This window comes from Artemia franciscana, chromosome 8 (assembly GCF_032884065.1).
Source record: "Artemia franciscana chromosome 8, ASM3288406v1, whole genome shotgun sequence".
Taxonomy (NCBI): domain Eukaryota; kingdom Metazoa; phylum Arthropoda; class Branchiopoda; order Anostraca; family Artemiidae; genus Artemia; species Artemia franciscana.
In genome coordinates, this window is record NC_088870.1 from 24329531 (window position 1) to 24339369 (window position 9839).

Here is a 9839-nt window from a genome sequence, read left to right on the forward strand (position 1 = left end):
ACGGCTACAACTATTGTTTTTTACTTCAGAAGGGCACATGGGATGTTAGCCTTACTCCTCTTTGTGGTAGTTTCTGATTGTTTTGAGTTTCACTTGTTTATTGTAATTTTGTTTGTTTTAGGTTTCATTTATAAATTGATTAGCCATTTATGGTGGTTTTACGCTTAAAAAATTTTTTGACTTTTGTTTGCGCAACTTTTGGTTTAATTTAGCTCTTAGCTTTTCTTTGAAAAACTTCTGTTGTGGAAATTTGTTTAATTTTGATTAATAGTTTACAAAAGACTGCTAGCATATGTTTTTTTTCAATAACATTTTTGTTTCTGTATTTTAACAGATACATGAGACTGACTTGGAGTGGTCAATTTGAGCGTTTACACCATCCGTTATCCATGAGCCCTCTTTTGTGCGTAAGAAAAGAGCTATGCATTAAACAAAGATAAGGGATAATGGCATTCCTATTTAAATAAATCAGCATTGGTCCATATTACTGTGTTTTCACGAAGAAACGGCAATTTTGGCGTGATCTGTCAAGATCCATTTGTCATCTGACATTTTTTCTTGTGATACGACGCAAAGAGCATGGGTAACTAATATTAGTTATCCATATTCTTTGTGGTGATGGGCCGACACATTAAATAAAATGTTATAACTCATCCGTTAAAGCCTATGCAGCATATAGTCATTATAAAAGGTGGATTGTAGAGATAAATTAATTTTGATTGTAAGATTCAAGCCAATCATATATGCTAGTAAAAATCCAGATCATTGAAAACGCTTTTGGTTGGAATAGCAGCACAGAAAAGGCTAAGCTTGCAAATGATGTTGTTCAATTCTGTTTTCGGTTTCCCTCTTTTCACTGATGCGCGCGACTGAGCCGGTGTGGTCGCTTTTTCACGAGAGAAACATAATACAGACGTGTGTGAATCAAGGATTAAAGCTGATTCAAGAAAACGGCTGAAAATGCTGTAGGAGTAGCCTACTATTCTTTTGGAGTATTTAAGGCACTCCTTAAGTAAACATACTCATTATTAACAGAAGCGCAGGTACTTCTAGATCAGGATAATATTTTTGTACTTGCACAAATCAACTTAGACAATTCTAGTCATAGCACATGTTTTGCCCCTTTTGGTTCAGCCTATGTAGACCTCATCAATCATTTTAAAGCCCGAAATAGGACTTGAATAAATTCAGATTACATAAACTGGAAACTTGACCCTAATAGTGCAATATTTGATAATTTTGTTGCAAGTTTTCTTTTGTGAACTTGGAAAATTACTAGATATTGCCTAGTTACAATAACAAATTAGTAGGCCTAGGCTAGCCTAATCTTATCATTTAATTCCCGATTTAATGCTTGATATATGCATAGAGAAGGAAATATTTTGGTAAAATTCTAGTTTAACTTCATTTTGCTATTTAGATTAGTAAAACAGAACTTTGAGGGATGGGTCATCAGACAAAAGCATATCCTGGGAAGGTATTTTGAATTACCTCTGTCCACTCCTCCCTCTAGAGGACAGTGACCTTGGATGACATTTAAGAAATTTGAGCTATGAAAGCAAAACCTTGCAAAACATATCTTCTGCTTAAATAAAGGGTAAAATTTGTGCAAACAGTATTACTGGCTTTCATATAAAGTGAATATACCACTTGATGCCTTTTTTAATGCTGTTTACAAATATAATAATCACTTCTACTGCAAGTTCAGATTTAAGCACTTTTTGACCTCTCAAAAATGACTTATATATGGGGTCATTACAAATCTGTAATAGTTTAGAAACAAATTTGGGTTGTATATTTGCACATCAGGGAGGGTGGGGGTGAAGCATAGCATATATTAAATATGTAAACTAACCATTGCTGTATCTTTTTTTTTATGTGTTTGTCCTGTTGCACTGGTGATTTCTCTTCTCATTAAAATTTGATGTGCACAAACACATTGAAAAAAAAAATACAGCAATGGTTAGTTTACATATTTAATATATGCTATGCTTTACCCCCACCCCCTTGATGTGCAAATATATAGCCCAAATTTGTTTCTAAACTATTACAGATTTGTAATGACCCCATATATAGGTCATTTTAAGAGGTCAAGAGGTCAAAAAGGGCTTAAATCTGAATTTGCAGTAGAAGCGATTATTATATTTGTGAAGAGCATAAAAAAAGGCATCAAGTGGTATATTCACTTTATATGAAAGCCAGCAATACTGTTTGCACCAATTTTACCAAATAAAGTACAAGAAAACTTTTAAGCCTCACAATTTTGATCAATCCTGATTGATGAAGTTTCAAAGATCTGCAATTGCATTTCCTGAATTAAAAAAAAAACCATTGGTACAGCTTAAGGTAAAATTATAGCAGTTCATATGGTAAAATTCTAGTTGATTGACTATTGGCTATCTTGGAAAGGAGTTAGGTTAGGAAAGTGAAACTTTCAGGGATGAGTCTAAAGGCTAAAGTATGTCCTAGGAAGGTATTTTGAAGTACCCTCTTCCACTCCTTCTCCCTCCAGAGGGCCTTGACCTTTGATGACCTTTAAAAATATGTGTGTTATAAAAGTGAAACCTTGCAAAATAGATCTTCTGCTTGAATGAAGTACAACAAAAATTTTTTCAGCTTCACAACTTTGCTCAATCCCAATTATGAGGTTTTCAAGGTATGCTAATACATTTCCTAAATTTTGAAAAAAAAAAACAAAAAACATTGATATGGCTCAGAATTCTACTCAAATAACAGGAATTGTATTTTTAGAACTTAAGTCAGAGAAAAGGCAACTGGTAACTGAAAATTAAGGTAAAATGTTATTTTGTCAAAATTTCAATAGGTATAGACCTGTCATGTAAGCAATAAACAACAAAGAGAGATACAACTCCACAAAAAAAAACTCAAACAAGACCATGGCCAGTAGAGAGAAAAGACTAAAATAATGCAGACATTTCACCTGCATCCAAACTAGGCATTTGGATACATTACATGATGAATGAAAGAACTTACATTTGTCAATAAATAAGTAAACATGTCACTTGATGCCTTTTTTATGCTATTTATAAACATAATAATTGCTTCTACTTTCAATTCAAATTTAAGCACTTTTTAACCTAACCTTATTATAAATAATTTTAGCACTGAGAAAATGTAGTATTATTTTGTTGGTAACAGTGCAGAGAAGACAGAGTGTTATTTTGTCAGAAATCATGGATAACCCATACTTTAATTGAAAATTTGTCATTTTCAAGATCTCAAAAAGTGCTTAAATTTGAATTTGTAGTAGAAGCAATTCTTATATTTGTAAAGAGCATAAAAAAAGCATCAAGTGGTATATTTACTTTATTGGAAAGTCAGTTATATGAACACAACTAAATAAGCATTCTAGAATTAGCATTTTTCAATGCTATAGTATGGAAACTTAATATTGATAGTATGGAAAGCTGGCTAATTTAAACTCAAAAGTGAAAGTGAACCATTTTGGATATTAACATTAATGGAAGCATGAGTTTTTTAGTTGTCTTTCAATTTCCAACTATATAGAAATTACCATTGATGACTGGAATTAGTATTGAAAATATAATTTCATGAAAATTTTAGAACCCCAACTTTTCCCTCAGCTTCAAAAAACTGTCTACTTTATGCATTTTTAGTTTGCCCCATGGAGGAGGAGGGTCAACCAGAAATGGATGCACTTCTAGAATCAGCATTTCTTTGTGTCATGGTGTGGAAACTATGCAGCTTTGCAGCATAGTTTCCAGTTTAGACAGCTTGTGATGAAACTAAACAATTACCAAAATCAGAACAGGGTTAGTACAGAAGCTTGGCAATGCCTTCCCAGAGGATTTTTTTGGCCCTGGATTCATTACTGAAAGTTTTGTTTTGTTAACCTGACCCCTTTCAAAGATATTGAAAAGTAGGTACACTAGAATTTTACCAATATTTGAATAAAACAATTCACACTTCACAGGTTAATAGGCTATGCAGAATAATTATAGCCAACACCCCCCCCCCCCCCGTGTGCAAATATATAGCCTAGCTGTGATTATATATTTTCCATCTATTCTCCCAATGCATCCCTTTTGCTTCAACCCATATATCTGTAAGTTGAATGAATTGTGACAAAACAAGGGCCAGAAAAAACAACTGAAGGGTGGCAGAATACATTGAAAATATATAATTGGGGCCATATATTTGCACATTATGAGGCTTGGGGTAAAGTATAACAGGGCTTCATGTTTCCTTATCTTCAGGCCCTTCTCTAGGCCTATGCCCAATCTTTCCAACTGTGAAGGTAAAGCCACATTACTTGATAAATTTTTTCATTAATTCACTAACAAGATAGCTAAGAAATAGACATACCTTTAGAATCAAAATTTCATCTTGAATCCAAATATAATATTTATTAACAGTGCAGTTTTTAACATAATTTAGCTATGATGAAAAAAAAAAATATGTCACTTGATGCCTTTCTTTATGCCTATGCTCTTTTACGATTCAGTAATTACTTCTGGGGAGAAATAACATTTTGAGCCCTTAAAGAGTTAAAAGGGCTCAAAACAGCCCATACTAACCAAAAGTTTAAAAATGTTTGGCATAAAAATGGCAGTAAATTTATGTTTTGAACTCAATTTAGCTATGATGAAAGTGAATACATCACATGATGCCTTTTCTTATGCTCTTTCATAGTTAAATAATTTTTTTCTTGGGGAAAAGCCATCTCAAGCCCTTAATAAGGCCCCAAAACATAAAACCGTCCATAGTAACCAAAAGTGTAAAAACATGTTTCTAAAAAAAACTGGCTAGCAATAAAAAATTGACATTTGTAGCTGATTCAGAAATAGGAATTATTATTTCCATCAACAACCAGATTACTGCTGCTGCTGACAATGTTACACCTGCCCCTGATGGCACTTTATTTAAAGCTGAACACCAACAAAGTGCCAGGAGTATGTGGTCTGACATCAGAACTCCTTAAAAATGACAATCCATCCATAACTCTCTAGCTACAAATGCTATTTAATACTCTGTGGTGCTCTGAAGTGATCCAATTAGACTGGAAGACCAGCTTACATGTGCCAGTCTATAAGAGGAAAGGAAGTAAAGCAGAATGTAACAACTAATATGGTATAACTGTGCTCTCAGTACCTGGCAATCTCTTTGCCATGCTGCTCCTCAAACAGGCAACAAAGTACCTCCATCTGCTTTGTCACCACCAGTAAGCTGGGTAGGTCCACTACTGAGCAAATCTATACAATTAGACAGCTGATAGAGAAAATTCTAGAATAAAAGGAAGGCATACATTGCCTTCATTGATTTTTGACACTGTCAACCAACAGCCACTGTGGCTGATCCTTCAATCTGCTGGTGTACCTTAGAAGATTGTCAATTTATTCTAAGAACTATACAATAAGATCAAAAGTGCTGCCATGGTAAATGGCCAGCTCTCATCACATTTTCAAATTATAAATGGTGTTTGGCAAGGCTGTGCTGTTGCTCCCAAACTCTTCAACCATGCCATGGACCATGTTCTCATTAAAACACAGCTGGTGCATCAATTTTGCTAGAAGAGCTCTGTCAGATGTTGATTTTGCCTACAATTGGTTGCATTGGTATGAAAATCTTGCTGACATCAAAACTGGCCTGGAAATGCTAGCATCTGCTGCAATAAAGCTTGGTTTAAATGTAAACTGGACCAAGACCAAAATTTGCCTGTGGACAAGACACCATGCAGCCCCCTGACAACTATAGAAGTATGTTTCCAAGATGTGGAGATAGTCAAGCAGTTCACCTATCTGGGTTTGATTGTCTGCTCAAATGCAAATCTAGGTGCAGAAATATCAGCAAGGGTGTCAAAGGTGATTTGACTTCAATCTAACTGCAAACTGCTGGAAGCACCCCAGAGGTAGACCACCTATGAGATGGGCAGATATCATTCCTGATTGACTCACAGCATGGGGTATTGACCCCAGCAAAGCTCTTACCCATGCCCAAAACAGGTTACTCTGGAGATGACTAATGGCATTGACGTCTAGTTCCCTCTATGCTATCAATTCTGCCAAGCAAGAGCTTTAAGTCAGGTTAGTCTTGATAGTAAAATGCTATTTTGAAAACAACTTTGTAGGAATTTTTAAAAGAGCTTGAAACTTATTAGTTTGTCAATCAGAAAATTTACTTATTGTTTTTCCCCAAAGCTAAAATATATAGCCCAAATTATATATACTCTGAATTTCCCATTACTTTTTGTCATTGATGTTGCTTGTTTGCCATTAAATTAATTTGAAGGAATGACTATTTTGGATTTTTAAAGTAGTTTTCAGAATTTTATCCTTTTGGAAAGGCCAACCTCTTCAGGGGGTGTTGATTTAACCAAGTATTTTGAAACTCTTAAAAGTAATTTTCAGAATTCTATAGTTTTTCCTTGTGGAAATACCAACCACCATGAAAATTGCATTCTAGTCCCCCAATGTTTCCATAGATGAATAGGTTGTATACAGGGTAAATTTAAAGGTATAGGACAAGTAAGATAAAAACAAGAAATTTATAAAAGATTGCATAAGTTGACATGGTATTCACATGATGATATGGCAGCAAACCTTATTGATTATGTTAAAATAAACCAAAGACTGGTAGGATCAATACAAGATGCTAGGGTATATAGGAGTGCTGTTATTGACACTAAAACTAAAGATCACCATGTAGTAGTGTCTTGGGTTAATTTAAAGCTGAAGTTTTGGAATGGGAACTACCTCCTGGAAAGTTATGATGCTGGTAAACTCCAGGATGAGAATTAGAGAGAAACTTTCCAGGAACAATTGAATACTAAACTTGAGAGTTTAAAATTTGACAACGCAGAAGATGGTTAGAATAATTTTAGAAAAACAATTGGGGAAAGTTGCTGATGGTGTCTTTATGAAGAAAGTTAAGACTGCAGCTAGGAATATTAATGAAAAAGCTTTATGTTTAATAGAGAGAAGAAGGGATTAGATTATTCTGATGCTTTCAGTCTCCTAGATGAAAGTGTGAGAAAAATGAATGAACTTTTAGAGGTTTTGTGAGTTCAGGAGTTAAATATGTTTGACAATCAATGTTAAGAAGATTAAGTCACTAAGGCTAGGAATAATTGAAGATGTAAAGGTGGCATCGGGTAATGAAAAGATTGATCAGGTGGACAGAATCACTTACCTTGGTAGCATTATTAGTAAAGACAGTGGGAGCAATGAAGATGTTAAAAGAAGAATAGCCAAAGCTCAGGGTGTTTTTTCACAGTTAAAAGTTTGGAAGAATAGGAAGAAGTCTGTGAACCAAGATTAGAATATTGGAAAGTACAGTGATGACAGTGGTCAGATATGGTTCTGAAGCATGGGTGCTCTGAAAAGCAGATGAAGATCTACTAGATGTTTTCCAGAAAAATTGCCCATGGATTGTTCTGGGTACTTGGTTGACTGACCATATTTCAAACAGTAGGCTGTACAAAAATGTGGTTCAACCCCACTTTCTAAGGCTATAATGAAAGAAAGGTTGAGATGGCAAGAGCATGTTGTTCAGATGAATGATGAGAGATTGCCAAAGATTGTCATTTTTGGCCAACTGTCTAGGACTAAATGGAAAGCAGTTCATCTTTGTCTGATGTCATAAAGAAAGATTTAAAGGAAATGAAAACTTCCTGGGAGGTTGTAAAGAGGGAGGCTATGAATAGATTGGGATGGAGGAGGAGCGTGTATAGCTGTGTTGGCATCAGGCGGCTCAGTGCTGTGGTGAGTTGTTAGTAGTAGTAGAAGTAGTAGTAGTATCTGAGATCACCAGGGTGGTGTGCATTGTCAGAAAAGCTACCATGATATTTGGACATAGCATAAAATAAGGAATCCAATGGTACTACTTTTACTTGTTTAGTATATTTCCTTCAGAATTGGCCTAACCACTAAAAATTTGCTGTTTTCAAATATAATTATTGCCAAAATGACAAGTGCATCCCAGCTGCACCCCCCTAGTGAGGCTGTATAAAGATAGAGCCTATAAGCTATATACCATAGTTTTTATGGCACTTCGTATCTACCAAGTGAAATATAGTGATCACAAATTCTGTTGGTCAGTCTGTCCTGGTTTTGCTAGTTTAGGCACTTCCTTGTAAGCTAGGACAACGAAATTTGGCAGGCGTATCAGGAACCAAACCAAGTTAATTAGAAATTGTTGCCTCCCCAATTTGATGATCTGGGAGGGAGTGGGAGGAGACTTAAATCGGAAAAATTAGAAAAAATGAGGTACTTATAACTTATGAACAGGTGATCGGATCTTATTGAAATTTGGTATTTAGAAGGATATCGTATCTCATAGCTCTTATTTTAAGTCCCGACCGGATCCGGTAACATTGGGGAGAGGTGAGGGGGGCCTAAAATCTTGGAAAGCGCTTAGAGTGGAGGTATTGGGATGAAACTTGATGGGAAAAATAAGCAGAAGTCCTAGATACCTGATTGACATAACCAGAACGAATCTGCTCTATTTGGGGGAGTTGGTGGGGGGGGGGAGGGGTTTAACTCTGAAAAATTAGAAAAAATGAGGTATTCTTAACTTACAAAGCAGTTTTCGGATCTTAATGAAATTTCATATTTAGAAGGACCTCGTAACTCAGATCTCTCATTTTAAATCCTGACTGGATCCAGCATCATTGGGGAGGGGGGCTAGAAATCTAAGTCCAAAATACATGACTGACATAACCAGACCAGATCCACTGTCTTTGGTGGAGTTGGGGGGGGGGGGGGTAATTCAGAAAAAAAGAGAAAAAATGAGGCATTTGTATCTTATGAATGGGAAATCAGATCTTAATTAAATTTAATATTTGGAAAGATCTTGTGCTTTAGAGCTCTTATTTTAAATCCCGACCAGATCCGGTGACATTTGGGGGAGTTGAAAGGGGACACAGGAATTCTTGGAAAGCATGAAAATTGAGGTATCTTTATCTTATGAATGGGTGATCAGATTTGAATGAAACTTGATATATAGAAAGATCTTATGTCTCAGATGCTCCATTTTCAATTTGAATTGGATCCGGGGACATGGTGGGTTGGAGGAGGGAAACAGAAATCTTGGAAACTGGAAATCTTGGAAAATGTTTAGAGTGGAGAGATCAGGATGAAACTTGATGGGAAGAATAAGCACAATTTATAGATACAGGATTGACATAATTGGAACAGATTCGTTCTCTTTGGGGGAGCTGGGGGGTGTTAATGTGGAAAAATTAAAAAAATTGAGGTATTTTTAACTTGAGAACCGGTGACTGGATCTTGATGAAATTTGATGTTTAGCAGAAACTCATGTCTCAGAGCTCTTATTTCAAATCCTGACCAGATCTGTTGGCATTGGGGGGAGTTGGAGAGGGAAACCGGAAATCTTGGAAAACGCTTAGAGAGGAGAATTTGAGAAGAAACTTGGTGGGTAGAATAAGCAAATGTTGTAGATACATGATTGATGTAACCGTACTGGATCCGCTCATAAATAAAAATTATCAAGTCATTTAACAACAGTAATGTGGGAATGAATATTGGTTCTTTGATTGGTTCTCTTTCCTGTTTATGTAGTTTGTTATCTGAAAGGAGAGGGCAACTCACTGGTAGTGCTTTGCTCAGCATTCAAAAAGCTTATCAGCATTCAAGAAATGGTTTTAGAAGATTTTAGATCTATTTAACAACGTTCAATTGGACTCATTTTTGGCCAGTTTTTTTAAATGAAAGCAATTTGTAACTTGTCTCAATCACACTTTGAAACCACGTGTGAACTGTTGAAGACAGTGAAAATAAAAGGATTATAAGTCCGTAAGTTTATTAGATTGGATTGTAATAATTTTGTGCATGTGGAAA

The 9839-nt window shown here is 35.5% G+C and overlaps 1 protein-coding gene across 2 annotated transcripts in view; it reads left to right on the plus strand.

The window, feature by feature from the left end:
• The first annotated feature begins 910 nt into the window (after positions 1-910).
• LOC136030176 (leucine-rich repeat flightless-interacting protein 2-like) overlaps positions 911-9839 on the plus strand; it is a 70857-nt gene continuing 61928 nt past the window's right edge. The window contains exon 1 of one of the 2 annotated variants that reach the window (XM_065708916.1): positions 911-1012. The gene's annotated coding sequence lies outside the window, so the exon portion shown is untranslated. Of the gene's footprint in view, positions 1044-9839 lie in introns of both variants that reach the window. The other variant, XM_065708915.1, reaches the window with a different exon arrangement.